The following is an 18,912-nucleotide window of genomic DNA, read 5'->3' on the forward strand; positions in this document are numbered from 1 at the left end:
TGGAAGGGAGGGAAATTATTACTATTGTGGGAGCCCAGAGCTCCGAAGGGGATAACTCAAGGCGGCTGTCATGTGGGCAAGAATCACACCCCACTGAGGAGAAGATTGAATGCAAATCGTGTTCTGGGCCCAGAAGATTCTGTTGGTTGTTGTTGTTTAGTCATTTAGTCGTGTCCGACTCTTCGTGACCCCATGGACCAGAGCACGCCAGGTGCTCCTATCTTCCACTGCCTCCTGCAGTGTGGTCAAACTCAAGTTGGTAGCTTCAAGAACACTGCCCAACCATCTCGTCCTCTGTCGTCCCCTTCTCCTTGTGCCCTCAGTCTTTCCCAACAGCAGGGTCTTTTCCAGGGAGTCTTCTCTTCTCATGAGGTGGCCAAAGTATTGGAGCCTCAGCTTCAGGATCTGTCCTTCCAGTGAGCACTCAGGGCTGATTTCCTTCAGAATGGATAGGTTTGATCTTCTTGCAGTCCATGGGACTCTAAAGAGTCTCCTCCAGCACCATAATTCAAAAGCATCAATTCTTCGGCAATCGGCCTTCTTTATGGTCCAGCTCTCATTTCCATACATCACTACTGGGAAAACCATAGCTTTAACTATACAGACCTTTGTTGGCAAGGTGATGTCTCTGCTTTTTAAGATACTGTCTAGGTTTGTCATTACTTTTCTCCCAAGGAGCAGGCGTCTTTTAATTTCGTGACTGCTGTCACCATCTGCAGTGATCATGGAGCCCAAGAAAGTAAAATCTCTCACTGCCTCCATTTCTTCCCCCTTCTATTTGCCAGGAGGTGATGGGCCCAGTGGCCATGATCTTCGTTTTTTTGATGTTGAGCTTCAGACTATATTTTGCATTATCTTCTTTCACCCTCATTAAGAGGTTCTTTAATTCCTTCTCACTTTCTGCCATAAAATTTGTGTCATCTGAGGTTGTTGATATTTCTTCTGGCAATCTTAATTCCGGCTTGGGATTCATCTAGTCCAGCCTTTCGCATGATGATTTCTGCATATAAGTTAAATAAGCAGGGAGACAATATACAGTCCTGGGCAAAGCAATAGCAAATCAGTTATCACAATGAACCACCTGAATCCTTGCAAAATATAAAGCATGCGTTAAGACTCCCTAGTTTGTTATACCTATTAAGAAAACCATAATTAACAGTTTGCATGACTGGACAAATGGAACGATTCCTTTGACAGTCTGTATCATAGATGGGCACATACAGTGTAGCAAAGACACCTGATAAAGAGAAAGGATTAAGAGATTTCAGCGGAAGACACTTTCCCATGCACTGATCACTTTTTAAAATATATAGAAGGTGCATTAGCTCCTGTTGCCAAGCTCTGGTTCATTGGGTTTTGACTAAGACCAGGCATAATTGCATTATGGCTGACAATAGTCTTAAAGCCCAACCGATGGGGGAAATGGGCCTACTTGATAAAGGATAAAAAATTAAGATAATTTGTTTTCCTGGGGCACCTGTCCTCACACTAGATCGCTGAAAAACAACCTCTGCCTGTGTATCACAGATTGCTTATGTGATTTGGTATAGGGTGCTCCCACGGTTCTCAATGCACAGCTAAAATGAGGGGTGTGTCCGTGAGGGAAAAATATTAGTTCCCCCAAATTCTGTGTGTTTGGACACAGTGCAAACCCCAAAAAACCAAAAGTTTTTGAGCACAAAATGTTTTTAATCAGTAAAATATAAAAGACTCTAACAGTGTTTTTCGTATTTGAATTTGTATGAAGCATCGCCCCCTACTTCCAAACTTATTTGATCTTACATACTCCTTAGAATGCTAATAGCATGCTTAGATCTAGTGTCTGCCATAACATTGCTTGGTGGCAATGTTTCTGATTATGAAAAAGGGGGTGCTTTGGTTCACTTGAAATGAAACTCCTTTGGTATTGGTTGGAAATTTAATAAATCCTTGCTTTGTCTTGTTGACAGGTCAAGATGCTGGTCTTAAACCTGAGGTCACCAACATAGTGCCTTTGGTTATCATGGAGTGTTTGACTTCCCATGGTACCCACAAACCCTGAGCTGCCTCATCCTCAGTGTGCCCTGGTGGGTGAAGGTGGTACATAAAGCCAAAGGAGGAAATTAGAAAAGCCATGCTCTCTCACACTTCCTGTTTCAATTCCATTTCCTTGTAAAGCTCTGACAGAAAGTAGGGGAACTGAAAAGGTAGGAGGGAAAACCACCAGACTATCACAGGTCATCACTTGGCCCACAGTTATGTTATCTGATTTGTTGGTGATTTTGTTGTCATGCTAAGGAGAATTCATGAAGATCCATGTATTAATTTTACTGTGCAGTCTACCAATGTAAACTTTCATTTGATTTGAGGGGCGAGACAACCCCACCTGAAATCATAGAACTAAAGCAGATCCATTTTAATTCTATTGGATCTGGCTCTTACCCAGAGACATGGAAAAGCAAACAACAGAAACTAGAGGTGGGGTCCACAGCACTCTTTCTAAATTTCCTATGAGGAAAGGGTGAAGAAGTTGAGTAAGAAGCAACATGAAAGGCATTTTAAAACATTTGAAGGGCTGTCACATAAACTATGGATCAAATTTATATCCTGTCATTCTGAGGGTAGGTCCATTATGTCCAAAATACAAGAAAAATAATTTAGACTAAAAACGAGGAAGAGCTTCCTAATGATATACCGTATTTTTTGCACCATAACACTCACTTTTTTCCTCCTAAAAAGTAAGGGGAAATGTCTGTGCGTGTTATGGAGGGAATGCCTACGGGTGGCATGCCTACGGATTTTCCTCCTCTAAAAACTATGTGCTTGTTATGGTCGGGTGCGTGTTATAGAGCGAAAAATACGGTAGGTGGTCTGATGGACTGGAACAGATTGCCTCAGAAGATGTTAGGTGAGAAAGTGGCTGGGCATTAGGGATGCTGCAGTGGGCTTCCTGCACTGACAAGGTTTGGACTAGAAGCCCTTTGAGGTCATTTCCATCTCTATGATTCTAGGAACTCAAACAGGAGAAAATCATGAAATATTATCAGGTTTAAATAAAGTTTGGAAAACGAGCCCATCTTTTATTTATTTATTTAAAGGAAAATTGACCATAATGAGTGAAGGTTCAAAGTGCTTCCAGATGTGTTCGCACGCACACAAACGTATAACAGTGAATAGTGAGATACTGCTTTCTCTTTCCAGCAGCAGTATAAAGAAAAGGTCGTGATGGTTTTGGAAAGAAAATCAAATGGAGATTATCACATGAGCATCCTTTAAATCCTATTTTTCATCTATATTCATACATGAACTTTGGTTCCAGATTGTAATAATGAATATTAGGGTACAAGGGAGAAAACATCATCTGTTCAGCATGGCTAGTCGTTTAGAGTTTCATTACAAAGCAAAACAACTTGCAAGCAAAGTGATTTCATCAGCATATTCAAGCCACAAACCAGCTTCTCCTGAAGGTCATTCAAACACTTTTTTAAAAAGAGAAAGTTATGCTTTTGATCCAGCAATGGAAACTGTTTTCAGCTCCCCACTCCACAATTCTATAAGAGTAATGCAATTCATTTCTAAAAATAAAAATAAAGGAAGACAGCTGCAACTTTATGATCAATAATTCTTCAAGTGAAAGCCATTTTTTTTTTGTTAAAAAAAATCTCAATTAGAATTATTTTTGTGCTGTATTCTGCTCCAAGTACAAAGTATTTCAGTGAGGCCTGTATCTTGTGGTGCTCTGTGTAAGGACACCATCTTATCCTGGCCACCCACCTCCCAGCTGCCAAAGACTAAGCCAATCTTAGTAGACCTAAGACCAACAATCTATGCTACATGCCACATAGGACCTATTTAATGTATTTCTTTAAGTGATTCTCTCTAGTGCAACCAGAAACAAAAGACAGTAGGTTTCCTGAAATGTTAAACCTTTTGTGGAACAAAGGAAGTTTGTAGAAAAATGTTTTGCTTGCTATGCAGGGATCATCTGTTGAAGTCATCTTCTACGGTCTGCCATTGGTTGACTAGAAGTACTCATTCACATGAAACACATCTTACAACTCTTGGAGCCTTTTTGCTTTCAGAATAACACAAAATAAAAAGGTGATCTCTGCTGTGATTCTACAGGTTGAAGAGCAATGGCTTCAGATTGACAGAGAACAGATTTGCATTGCGATCCTTAAGATGTGTTACTTTAAGGGATTCCAAAAATGTAGCTGAATGTGTTGCGGGATCAGATTTAGAAGATGTTTTCTTGATTCCCTTTAACTTTGAAAATAATGTGTAAGAATGGCCTTAATCCTGCTGACTTTCGGAGATCTTTGGGATGTTTTAAATTGCTTTATGTTTATAAAATTGGTCTGGCCTTTTGGATTTAATGTATTTTGAAGATTGTGAGAGCTATGCCTTAGAAGCCAGTCTTAAAATATTTTAAACATATAATAATACACTAGTGTGGTGTAGTGGTGGACTAGGATTTGTGGGACCAGAGTTCAAATGCCTTCAGTCATGAAACTCACAGGATGACCTTGGGCCAGTCACACTTTCTTAGCCTAACCTACCGCACAGGATGGTTGTGAAGAGAAGAGTTAGGTGTGTCAGCTTGAGCTCCTCAGAGGAAGCTGGGATTAAATGAATAAATAAATAACTGAGAAGACATTCCACTCTGCTAGGATTTGTACAGAAATATATTAAAATAAAACCTTACCTAAAAGGCACACACACACACACACACACACACATTGTAGGATTGATAGAACTGAGAATACAAGACAACAGAGACTTTTAAAAAGACTGGGAACTATTTATGTTGTATCTACAGAAACAATGTAAAGAAATGGACTCACTAGCACGGTTTGAATAAACACTTACAATTAACAAAACAAATACAGAAATTATAAAGATGATGTTAAAATGATAAGAGTATAGCAATGTTTAATATAAAGAACCTAAGCTTAAGATACAATAAAGCAAGTAAGAAAAGTTAATATGCAAAAAAACCAGAAGAAGTAGTTGAGGGAAGTCAGGGGAGGTGTGATGGCCTGGGATTCCGATTCGGAGGATGAAACAGAGGAATCCCAGCCTGCACAAGAGTCCCCGCCTCCAGGGCCGGCTGAACTGGGGCAAGGCCTAGATGCTGAAGAACCTGCACCTGTGGCAGTGCATCAGGAGCTGGCCCCAGGTGAAACCCTTCTGGCCCCAGAGAGGCTTGACGACTCAGTGGCCACAGGTGAGCCTCCTCCAGGGCCCAGTAACCCTTCGGCCTCTCCTGATCTGCAGAGGCTTAGGGCAGAGAGGCGAAGGGAACTGGTTGCCCCCAGGAGGAGTGCTCGCCTTAAGGCCAGAGGAGGCGGGGCTCCTGGGGGCCGGGACCGCCCCTGGCCTTAGAAGAGGATAAAAGCCCAGTCAGCCCGGCCCCAGGTTGCGGGAGCAACGTCGTTGTTGGCTTCGGACCTTCCTGTGTTCCTGATCCCTGCTCGGCCTCCTGTTCCTGACTATCCGGTACTCCTGTTCCCTGCTCGGCTTCCTGTTCCTGACTATCCGGTGTTCCTGCTCCCTGCACAGCCTCTTGTTCCAGCGTTCCTGTTCCCCGCCCGGCTCTCTGCCTCGGACCTCGCCCCTCTTCGTGTGGACTCTGCTACACCCAAGGTACCTTACCCCCGGGACCAGCACAGTTTGCTCCCGCCACACCCGCACTCCCCCTTCGTAGGGGTGCGTTCGGGAAGAGCCAGAGGCCATGGCTGAACAGGCGGCTGCACTGGTGGCTTTGGCCCAGAAGAACCAGGCCTTGACTCACACCGTGCAGCAGCTCAGTGACGCGGTTGTGGCACTTCAGCAACGCTTGGAAGCCCTACCGGCTCCTGGGGCCGACGCCCCGGCTCCGGGCAAGTACCCAGTGGCTTTGCCTGAGAAGTTTGATGGAGCCCCGGCCAGCTTTCCCATGTTCCTGGCCCAGGCCAAGCTGTATATCCAGGGGCGAGCCCGGAACTTTCCTGACGACCGCACCAAGGTGCACTTTTTGATTAGTTTGTTAAAGGACCAGGCGGCCAAGTGGGCGTTGCCGCTACTCAGGCAGGACTCCCCCTTGCTGGCAGACTATACGGGGTTTTGCAATCGTTTGGAGGCCGCGTTCGGCAACCCCCAGAAAGGGAGTCAAGCCAACCGGGCGATTCGGCGTTTGAAACAGGGCAAGTCCACGGTGGCCGCATATACCACGGAGTTTCGGCTGTTGGCACAGGACTTGACCTGGAATGACTCGGCACTGCGGGACCAGTATCTCGAAGGGCTTTCGGACGAGGTACTGGACCAGTTGGCCACAATGGAACGCCCCACCATGCTGGACACCCTCATTCAACGGAGCCTACAAATAGACGACCGGTTGGAGGATCGTCGTCAGGCCCGGGGTCGCCGACACTTCCAGTTCACGGCACCAGCTTTTTCCGGCAGCCCCACAGTCACAACTGATTTAATGGAGGAGCCTATGCAGCTCGGGGCAGTGCGGCCACGCCTTTCCCCCGCAGAGAAGGCGCGGCGTCGGGAGGGAAATCTCTGTCTTTACTGTGGCGGAAGTGGACACTTCGCTCGGTCCTGCCCTGAGAAACGCCAGCCGCAGGGAAACCGCCAACCCCAGTAGCTGATGGCCCTAGCTACCGGGGGTCCCAAACCGTACAGAATGGGCCCGCACCAATGGACTTGCAACATCTTATGGTTTCGGTATGTTTATACCCTCCAGGGGGGCCCTGGATCCTCACCCATGCTTTGGTAGATTCAGGGGCAACCCGCTCCTATATGGACGCTGCTTTTGCCACCCATCATCAGGTGCCACTTCGGAACAAGCCAGTACCGATCCAGGTGGAAGCGATTGACGGACGACTTCTGCGTTCAGGTGCTGTTACTCAGGAGACCCAGCCCCTGGTCCTGTGTCTCCAGCAGCACCGGGAGTTGCGAACTTTGGACATTGCCTCTATGCCCCGCTTCCCCCTGGTGCTCGGGATGGACTGGCTGGAAGCCCACAACGTTCAGATTGACTGGGTCAAACGGACCGTGCACTTCCCAGACCCATGTTCCCATGCTCAATCCGGAACGCTGGCGGCCGCGCCCTCAGAGGAGGCAGCACCCACGCTCCCAGCCATGTACCAGGACTACCAGGACGTGTTCGAGGAACGGGGGGCAGACCAGCTGCCGCCGCATCGGCCTTTTGACTGCGGCATAGACCTCCAACCCGGAGCGCCTTTACCAGTGAGTCGCTTATATTCCCTAACAGAGCCAGAGCGCGAGGCTTTGCAGGACTTCTTGCGCAAGAACCTGGAGCGTGGGTTCATTAGGCCTTCCACCTCGCCTACCGCGGCCCCAGTGCTTTTTGTTAAGAAGAAATGTGGGGAACTCCGCCCTTGCCATGATTACCGAGCCCTGAACAAAATTACCGTCCCAGACCGGTACCCCTTACCCCTTATCTCGGAGCTGCTGGAGCGGGTGCAAGGGGCACAGGTGTTCACCAAGCTGGACCTCCGAGGGGCCTACAACTTGATTCGGATCCGAGCCGGGGATGAGTGGAAGACAGCGTTTGGGACCCGGTACGGGCAGTTCGAATATTTGGTTATGCCTTTTGGTTTGTGCAACGCGCCTGCTGTGTTCCAACGCTACATCAACCACGTGTTTCAGGACTTGTTAGACAAGTACGTGGTGGTGTATTTGGATGACATACTGATTTACTCCCGTGACCCGGCTCACCATGAGGGACATGTCCGGACCGTGCTGCAGCGCTTGCGTGAGCACCATTTGTACGCAAAGCTCAGCAAGTGCGAGTTCCATCAGCGGACTGTGGACTTCCTTGGTCACCGGCTCTCTCCGGATGGGGTGCAAATGGACCCGGGGAAGGTGACAGCGGTTCGAGAATGGGCGGCACCCCGGAACCGCAAGGACCTACAGCGTTTCCTGGGGTTCGCCAATTACTACCGGACCTTCATCGCTGATTATGCTCATCGCACCACCCCGTTGACCCGGCTACTGCGCCCAAAGACGCCGTTTTCCTGGGACAAGGAGGCAGAGGAGGCGTTTCAGGGGTTGAAGGCCTGTTTCCAGAGGGCACCAATCTTACAACATCCTGACCCCTCTCGACCCTTTGTGGTGGAGACCGACGCCTCCAGTACGGCTCTCGGTGCCATCTTGTCTCAACAGATTGGGCCTGAAGCGCCACTCTTACCCTGTGCCTTCTATTCCCGCCAGCTCCTACCAGCGGAGCGTAACTATACTGTGTGGGAGCGGGAACTACTGGCCATCAAGGTAGCCTTTGAGGTCTGGCGCCACCATCTTGAGGGGGCACGACATCCGGTGGAGGTGAGAACCGACCACCGGAACCTGGAGTACCTCCAGACCACCCGCAAGCTGAACCAAAGACAGATCCGGTGGGCGTTGTTCTTTTCCCGGTTCCAGTTCCGGATCCGCTACATCCCTAGCTCTCAGAATCAGAAGGCGGATGCCCTGTCCCGGAAACCTGAAGACAACGCAGACACGGTACAGCAAGCAGAACCCACCATGATCCTACCTCCGGCTGCATTCCTGGCCACCCAGGAGGCGCAGCCACTGCAGGTTCGGGTGCGGGAACAGCAGCGGGTCGACGCTTGGGCCCAGGATCGGCTCCGGGAGCTGGCTGAAGGGTCCAGCCCACAGTATCCGGGGCTGGTCCTGCATCAGGGCCTTCTGCTGCATCACGGTCGTCTGTACATCCCGCCTGGGCCACTACGGCTGGAGGTTCTCCGGATGGCCCATGATGCCCCAGCAGCGGGGCACTTTGGACGGTATCGGACCACCCATCTGGTCAGTCGTGAGTTTTGGTGGCCCCGCCTGAAGGCTGACGTGGCTCGCTACGTTGCTGGTTGTGATGTCTGCCGGCGCGCCAAGGGACCTACCGGGCGACCCCCCGGCCTACTTCAGCCATTGCCAGTTCCACCGCGCCCTTGGCACACGGTTTCATTGGACTTTATCGTGGACTTACCCTCGTCTCGTGGCTGTACCTGCCTTCTGGTTTTCTCCGACCATTTCACCAAGATGGTGCACTGCGCTCCCTGTCCATCTGTACCCACAGCCAAGGAAACTGCTCAGCTGTACCTTCAGCATGTCTTCCGCTTGCATGGCCTACCTGAGCGCGTGGTGTCCGACCGGGGCGTTCAGTTCACATCCCGGTTCTGGCGAGCATTACACCAGACCCTCGGGACAGAGGTCTGCCTCTCGTCAGCCTACCACCCACAGACCGATGGCCAGACGGAACGGGCGAACGCGGTGCTGGAGCAGTACCTCCGGTGTTACTGCAGCTACCAGCAGGATGACTGGGTCGACCACCTGGCATTGGCAGAGTTCGCCTATAACAACGCGGTGAATGCGTCCACCCAGCAGACCCCGTTCCAGGCCAGTTATGGTTATCATCCACGGCTGTTTCCAGAGGTGCTGCCGGCGTCCGCGGTCCCGGCGGTGACGGAGTGGCTTCAAGAGCTCCAGTCCCAGCAACAGCTTTTGGTGGAGCAACTGCACCAGGCCAAGGAAGCGTACAAAGCCTAGGCCGACCGCCACCGCCAGGTGGGGCCGGAACTTCGCGTCGGTGACCTGGTTTGGCTCTCCACTCGCCACCTCCACCCCTCTCGACCTTCGCGGAAGTTGGACGCCCGCTTCACTGGCCCGTTCCCTATCGTAGACCAAGTCTCTCCTGTGGCATTTCGTCTCCGGTTACCCGCAACCCTGAAGGTTCACCCGGTCTTCCACAGGTCCCTTTTGAGTCCGATGGCCCCACCCGACGAGTTCCACCCGAACCGTCCCCGACCACAGCCAGTGTTGGTTCGGGGAGAGCCTGAGTACGAGGTGGAACGCATCCTGGACTCCCGATACCGCAGGGGAAAGCTGCAGTATCTCATTGACTGGAAGGGGTACGGACCGGAGGACCGTTCCTGGGAACCAGCGGCCAACGTCCACGCACCTGCCTGCCTCCGAGAGTTCCATGCGACGTACCCCGGCAAGCCGGGTCCGGACCCTCGGTTGAGGGGGGGGCCTGGGAGGGGGGATGGTGTGATGGCCTGGGATTCCGATTCGGAGGATGAAACAGAGGAATCCCAGCCTGCACAAGAGTCCCCGCCTCCAGGGCCGGCTGAACTGGGGCAAGGCCTAGATGCTGAAGAACCTGCACCTGTGGCAGTGCATCAGGAGCTGGCCCCAGGTGAAACCCTTCTGGCCCCAGAGAGGCTTGACGACTCAGTGGCCACAGGTGAGCCTCCTCCAGGGCCCAGTAACCCTTCGGCCTCTCCTGATCTGCAGAGGCTTAGGGCAGAGAGGCGAAGGGAACTGGTTGCCCCCAGGAGGAGTGCTCGCCTTAAGGCCAGAGGAGGCGGGGCTCCTGGGGGCCGGGACCGCCCCTGGCCTTAGAAGAGGATAAAAGCCCAGTCAGCCCGGCCCCAGGTTGCGGGAGCAACGTCGTTGTTGGCTTCGGACCTTCCTGTGTTCCTGATCCCTGCTCGGCCTCCTGTTCCTGACTATCCGGTACTCCTGTTCCCTGCTCGGCTTCCTGTTCCTGACTATCCGGTGTTCCTGCTCCCTGCACAGCCTCTTGTTCCAGCGTTCCTGTTCCCCGCCCGGCTCTCTGCCTCGGACCTCGCCCCTCTTCGTGTGGACTCTGCTACACCCAAGGTACCTTACCCCCGGGACCAGCACAGGAGGGGGAAATTTGGGAACTGTATTTTTTTGTTATTTGATATGTTGTTACTAGGATAAAAATGTAAAACTCAATAAAATTATTGCGTGGACAGGCGGAGTCCCCAGATCCCGAGCGGTCCCCCCCCCCGTCATGTGGAATAACGACTCAAGACAGCGTGCTATGGGATTAAATTGGCCACAACTTTATTAAATTTCAAATGTGGGTAGACCTTGGCTCAGGCATTGGGCGTTCTCCCTCCCCAGTCCCCAGCCGGGGACCTAGGGAACATCAGGGTTATCCAGGGGGGGGATGGGCCGGCTCTGGAGAACATATGTTCAAGCAGAGATAGCCGTCCCCGTTATGCCGCCGCCGCAGGGGAGAGCAATGATGACCTTTCGGCGTATGGTCAAAGCCTCCCTTCAGAAACCCCTTTAACAGGGAACTCTGGTATCGCCGCCGCAAAGAGGAAGATGGACTAAAGGATTCTGCCCAAGGCCTGATACCGCCAAAGTTGTGACGTTTTTGCTACGGGAAAGGCGAAACCTGCCAATGCAGGGAGATTCCTTTCCGGCCCTTTAACAGCGACCTTAACATAGCAGCGCCCGCATACCTGTGAAGAAAAGTTAACCTGCAAAACCTATGAAGAAAAGTTAACCTGCAAAAGAAGACATTAACTGAGGGTGGGTAGGGTGGGAGAAGCTCTGGAGCCAAGTGAGGATTCCCAGGTAAGATCCTCCCTCTATTGCGTGGGCAGGTAACCCCTCCCCTACCTGGCCTGGTCTCCTTGGCAACGCTTCCCCCAGGTGGGATTGGATAACTGACTGAGGTAGGCGGAGACCTCCAGGTATCCCACCTGAGGGAAGGCAAAGCCAAGCCTATGCTGATGGGGCCGCTCCAGATCTAGGGCTGCGCGCGTCCACGCAAAGGGCACCCGCCGTTTTAAGCAGGGAGCGGTCATTATTAAAAAAGGAGAATACAAGCAGAGTGAAAAGTGCACTATCTCCAGGAATTGGATGAATTTCGAGGACCTTCCCCCCAATTTGTATAATAAAATATATTTTCTAAGTTCATTAGGTTATGAGGTAGTAAACCAAGAAATAGAGACGGTGAGAGGGAAGGAACACAAATTGACAAGGAAGAAAACCAAGCTTGTTCCAAGATCTCTGGATATAATTCTTCAAAATTTATCACTGTGGCTGTTACTGAATAAAGTTTATTCTCAGCAGGAAACCAAACTGGGAGATACATTACCTTCCATTTATCTTCCTAATGAGATCTAGAACTCCCTGCTGTGACACGGTTGTAAAAAGTGGCAAGCTACTGGACGCGATCAGCTTTAAGACTATTCCTGCTTTCAGAAAAGAAGCAAACCGACTGCATAATGTCACATAATCCTAATTACTACAGAGTTTTCACAAAAGTGCATGCTTCTCAACATGTTTTTCAACAAACGATCACAAAGTGCATTAAATCATTCATTTTCATAGCTCCCCTGGAAATCAGATATTAGATTCACTCACATAATTGCTAATTCAAAATTATTATGTTTTGTCAGACTCTGTATCTATTAGCACTTTGATGAAGCTAAGGATGCCTGCATGTATCTACACAAGTATATGCGGATATTCTACATTTACTGAACTAAATTTAAAGAAGCTTGAGTGGAACTCAGTTTTTGAAATGAGAATTCCCTGCATCCTCTCCCATTTTGCTGCCTATGTGCTGTCCCCAAAGAAAGCCATTCCTGCGTGTCAGGCGGCTGCTAGAACAGTGTGGGATAGTCTGCAACAGAAGAGAATTTGTTGAACTTGGGGAATGGGTCTTCTGCAAACAGAAGTGACCTGCATTCGTACAGGACTCCCTGGATCCCTTTGTCTGCGCACCATCTTGCATGTAAGAAAGGAAGGACAGAACTATGAACATTTATAATTCATCCACAGAAAATAACAGAAAAGACCCACAACGCTAGGATTTTGGGAGTTGAAAACTTCCTGTTCCAATTCCAGAACATTGCTGTTCTTCGTGGATTAGTCACAACACTTCATATTTGGCAGTAACCGAGTTCAGTGACAATGAATTGGACTCTTAAAATAAAAATGGGTGCATGGTCCTTCAGATTTGTCTAAAATGTCTTGGAGTGGGAATAATGAATCTGGCAAATATTTGACATCCCCTCCCCGCATTGGAGTACATCCTTCACACACACACACACACACACACAATTCCAAGCCTTTAAAAAATCTTACATCTCTCTGAAGAAGCTAAGACATGCCCATGTATACATCCTTGCATTATGACCAGTTCTCCAGAAACTAGATATGCAATGGATTTCCAAGAACACTGCTATCTTTTTTTAAAAAAATATGACCAGCCTCATGTTGTTATCAAAAGCTATTTTTGTTGTGTTATACAACCCTCAGACAGACCATTCAATCAAGCAAAACACTTCTATTTCATGAATTAAGTCCCTACTGTGTGACTCTAATAAATTACTGGTGAATGTTTTATAAGTTAGTTAAGACCAGTGAGCCTTGCATTTGCTAGAAATACCATGAAGCTATCTTACTAAGAAATGTATGCTTTCAGTAATGCTCCTTATACCCATGACAAAAACAGTACCTGAATGGAAGAGATCTCCAAAGCCAGCCCTTAATCTGGTTCTTAATCCGGCAATCAACGGTCTCCTTTTCACATCCACTAAACATCAACATTTTCCCTTTCTTCCCAAAATGACTGACAACAGCACACCCTTTGTACACGGGGCACTGCACATTCTGGTCCCAAGTGTACAGCTCCATGCATTTCATGTCTTTGGAGTGGTTAGCAAACTTTATATAGAGAATAAATAAATTTATAAAATGAATATTTCATATTAGAAAGGAGAACTGTTTGATATTACTTAGTAGAGTGTCCACCTGTCAGAGATTTGTTCAGCTTTAAATAATCATTCCCAAATGATTGTCTTTAAGGCTGCAATCCTATACACACTTACTTCAGAGTAAATCTCATTGAGCTCAGTAGGATTTACTTCCAAGCAGCTATGCATAAAATGGCACTGTAAGAGACATGTTCACCACCTATTTTCACTTTGAGGGTGGGAAATGCTCTTAATTGTTTAGATAACTTGGAAAAAAAGGTTTGTTAGATAATGTTGCTGAAGGGTTTATGTTCTTCACGTTTCTTAGAATCTCAGTCTAGCCAAACACTTTTAATCCCCATTGTCTTCATTAAGTGAAGCATATGCTGACATAAACATCAAACACTCTCCTTACATCGAACCTTTGATTTTAGAAACATTAAATTCTATTCCCCTCCAGCCCAGATAATAAAATTTATTTGAATTCACAATTTCCCCCCTGATACTGGTTCTCTACCTTTAGCCTAACAAGCTAAAATTCTAACAACAAACTGCAGTGACAGGGGAAAGAGTGACATGTAAAGTCACACCTGTTGAATTTCTGCCCACCTGTTAAAGGCACAGGAGCCTACAGGAAAATAATTTGGACATCTTAATTTCATTATTTAAAAGGTTGTACACTAGATTTCCAAGTAGCTGAATAGCAACCTCTCCATCGACGCTGAACTAGTCAAGTGTGTTGGCAATGGCTTAAGACTCCAGCAGGACATGGGAGAATGTGGTGCTAACAACCAATGAAGGTCTATCAGCCTTATGTGTTGAGCATGCTGCTTTACGGAAATGAGTCATGGGCAAGCTTCAGTCACCATGAGCAATGCCTCAGTGCCTTCCACATGCAATGCATCAGGACAATTTTGGGCATCACGTGGCAGGACAGAGCCTCAAACAAAGATGTGCTCTCCCAAACTCAAGTCCTCAGCATGTTCACTGTCCTGTCTCAGCGATGTCTATGCAGGCTTGGCCAAGTCCACAGAATGGAAGATGACAGGATGTCCAAAATGTGCTCTACGGGGAGCTCTGTGTTACAAAGATGTCTTCAAATGTGACATGAAGGTTGGCAACATCAACCCCGCCATGTGGGAATCCCTTGCAGACAACCACAGTGCCTGGAGACAGGCAGTCAGATCATGTATCCATAGCATTGACCAGAGGAGGAATGACTGCTGGAAGGAGCTCATAAAGAAGAAATGCTATGATACACCTGCATCCGCACAATCAGATGCTGTCATCTGCCCCAGCTGCAACAAGACATGTCTCTTCCATGTTGGTTTCTACAGCCACAGCAGGCGCTGTATCTCTCAAATGGTTTGCCTTCACCCCTGAAGTCATACCCTTCCATTGTCTTCTGAGACAGACTGATGCCAGCCTCAGTAAGAATGGCTTGGCAAGAAAGTCAAATTCTGAAAAACAAAACAAAAGGAATTTATTTTAAAAGTGTTAAGAGGTAAATCAGTGAGTTACTATTCTGAGCTATAATGAAATGTATTATATACATATCACTCTTGCACACACTCTGTAGAGAATCTTGAATAATGAGCCTTCATGATATGAGAAGATAAAAGACAAAAAGAAATCTAATTTATCTCTCAATTATTTTTTCTTCCAGTTGTTGACCAATAAAAGTGCAATAAAAATGGCTCTGATGAGATCTGCCTGTGGTTTACAGAAGTGGTTGGCAGCATTCCTTGTGAGCCTGGTATATTTTATGACATTTTGAGTTCTTTTGCACTTCACAGATAGACATAAAAATGAATTGTACACTGCAGAAAGAAACCAAATAAGCAAAGTGAGATTATGGATAGATAGACATATGTGAGCGCACTACATTTCTGCCAGTTTCACAGCCACAATTTTGTTTCATCAAGCAATTTATGCTGCCTTTGACTTTCAAGATCTGGATTCCTCTCCACAGAGAAAGATGTGATTTCTTTTTGCAATTCCTACTGGCCATCCAGAAGCACATATCAAACTAGACTTTCAAGTTCAGTTCAAATTTTACATTGTAGATAGATTTGAAGATGCTTTCATCAAAAAACACAAAGGTTTAACAAGAGAGGCATGTCTCTAAACACAAGGCGACACATGGCGGTTATGAAGGAGGAGAGTGCTTGGTCTATGGCAGTGCTTTTCAAATTATGTGATGTGGTGCACTGGGAATTTATTCCCCGTAATGTGCTAGGGATCAGTACCATATTTGGTCACCGAAGTATCCCACCCAACTTGGGCTGTGGATGGGTGGACCAGCACTAGAGCTAGAGCCAATGGCTGGGCGATCAACATCAATGCACCCTGCTTACGATATGTCACCACACCTGAGACTACACTTCATACTTTAATGGTTGCCTGACATTTGCCTCTGTCTTGAGAACAGATTTAAGAACATAAGGTGAGCCTGGTGGATCAGGCCAGTGGCCCATCTAGTCCAGTATCCTGTTTTCACAGTGACCAACCAGATTCCTGCAGGATCTGAACTCTCCTCACATGTAGTTTCCAGCAACTGGTATTCAAAAGCATTACATGGAGACAGAGGAGTAGTAGTAGTAGTAGTAGTAGTAGTAGTAGTAGTAGCCTTCTCTGTGAATTAGTCTAATATATTTGAAAGTCATCAAAGTTGGTGGCTATCACGGCCTTTTGTGGGAGCTGTGATGAGCTGTGTGAATAAGTCCCCCCCCCCCTTTTATGTGTCCTGAATCTTCCAACATTTAGCTTCACTAGATATCCACAGGTTATAGTGTTTGAAAGTCAGGGTATGAATTTCCACATCAAAAGAAATGAATTTCCACTTGCCCCTCTCCACAAGTTCACTGTCCTCAGTACACTGACCCCGAAAGGCCTTCAGGAATGAACACCTGATGTGCAGAGACCATTGCAGGGAACAGATGACCTAGTCCTGCAGAAAAATGAAGAGAAAGCAATCAGAACATTGCAACATTTGGTCATTCACTGCTGTGTCATTCTTTCCCCAGCTTGTGTCATTGTGATAGGGTATCTCCCCAGCACAAATTTTGAGTCACTTATCCTTGCCCTACTTCTTGACCAAGCACAGCATCTTTCAGATTAGTACGACACAGCATGTGCTTTTGACGGGTCTTTGAAACATTGTTTTGGAAACAGATGTCAGGCAAAAAGGACTTTATCTCATTTACAGGCTAGGTCAGGTTGAAGAAAGAATGAGCAGAACAAGTTCACGCCTTCGTGCTGTTCTGTGAACTGTTACACACACAGACTAGGAGTGGAAGACTTTGCACTGCTTAGTATGTAGAACTTCATCACAGCATGCAAAGGTATCTCAAGCCTGTATGCCTGCTCATAGTTCCTCGCAGGAAAGCAATTCCTAATGGCTAAAGTGCCAAACCGCTGCCCACTGCAAGGCAAAGCCTGCTGTGCATAGAGACTTGAGAATTTAAAATGGCCATACCGGCCAGCTCTTTCCACTGGGAATCTGAATGCTGCCCACAGGGCTTCCTTGGCAGCACAGAACTGCATGCACTCCCACCCCAAAATTAAGGCTTGCTTTGTGCATATGGAAGGGGCCTCAGGTATAAACTGTTAAAAATATTGAATATTTGTTAGGTATTGGGATAAGCTCAGTTGCTGATAAAACCAAGATGGTAGGTTCAATCCCCATATGGGATGGCTACATATTCCTGCATTATAGGGGGGCTGGACTAGATGATCCTTAGGGTCCCTTCCAACTCTACAATTCTATGATAAGAATTTTAAAAAATGTCTGCCAGAATAGTCAGCCCAAGTTCTGTCTTTTCTCAGTGCCAAGTTTAATTAGAATCCACACATCCACAAATACAGGTTTTCTATGTGTTCCAATGCAACTTCATGTATTGATGGATGTGTGCGTATGTGTATGTTTATTGTGGGGTAAGGACATCAAAAATGTGTTTTTCTAGGTTTGAAATGAGTTGAAATGCACAGTAATTCAATTCTTTGTGTTTTGGATGACTAACAGAAAAGTACACAATTGATATAGATAAAATTAACACATCCTACTTACACTATAGGTTTTTTTGTCATGTGAAGTTTTGGATGTCCTTTCCCCACAGTAAACACACACACATTTTAAAGGAAGTTTGGTTAAGAAATAAACTTTAAATATGGAATAAATTAAAGGCTAAATTATAACAGCTAAGTCTTCTAAACCAAAGCAAAGTCTTTGGAGCAGAACTCTTCTCAATGGAAATTTGAGATACTTCTCAATCCTCTTTGCAGTTATTAGACAAAGCCAATATAGCTTCACTGAGCTGCAAATTAACTGTGTCAACAAACTATTGCACTTCAAAGAGTTGGAAATTACTTTTTTTTTTTTGCTATCAGTCTTTTTGCAAATTGAACCCAGAGATGAATACAAAAAAGAAGCAGCTCACTAAAGAAAAACAAATTGCTGCTATCCTTTTTCTGAGTCCATTTACATGCCTCACTCAATCCAGGCAAACCATGAATTTTGTTAGCCCACTCTGACTTTCAGTTAGGCTGTCGCAGAGTGTGGTTGTCCAGTGTGTGAGGTGAGCCAGAAGCTGGGAGATAAGCCAGTAGTCAGGAGCAAGAATAAGTCTTGGTGGCTGAGCACATGCTTTCCTTGCTGAATCTCCAAGGTCCAATCTCTGGCACCTCCAGATAGGGATGGGAAAAATCTGAGACTCCAGTGCCAGCCAATACAGGCAGCACTAAGATAGATGAAACAGTGGTCTGAATCAATGAAAGGCAGTCTCTTATGTTAGTAAGTATGCAACAAAGGACAAACCAGAAGGTAGGGTTGAGAAGAAAGCCAGATGTCAGGTCCAAAGATCTACTGAAGACCAAAGGACAAAGTCAAGAGGAGAAAAGATTTGGGAGAATCCAAGAATACAGGAAGACTCCAGGAAAAATCTAGTGGAGGGGGAAATGTTTCTTACTACAGTATTGTTATTTTCTTCTTATAGATGTTGGATTATCCTTGTTGCATCATTTAGCTCTGTACACCCATTGCATTACTTGCCTGCACTGGATAGCTGTGTCTTATCTGTACACCTGTACACATCATATGGAAAAGAAATTAAAAGGTTTCAAAACATGGATCAATTAAACAGTAAACTCTTTGTGAAGTATTATGAGGAATTGTGTTTTTAATCCCACCAGGCCTTTCAACCAGGCCTTTGGCTCATTAAACAATCTATGGCTTCTTATTTTATTTTATTTTATTATTTTATTTTATTTTATTTTATTTTATGATTTATTTTATTTTAAAAATATGAGGGTGATCTGGCTGTGACATCTGTCACCCCATTGATTGCCGGGGTTGATTTGGCTGATGTGGCTGGATAGGCAGGTGTCCTCTTCCTCCCTCACT

Source organism: Podarcis liolepis (genome assembly GCF_965112155.1).
Source record: "Podarcis liolepis genome assembly, chromosome: 4".
Classification (NCBI taxonomy): domain Eukaryota; kingdom Metazoa; phylum Chordata; class Lepidosauria; order Squamata; family Lacertidae; genus Podarcis; species Podarcis liolepis.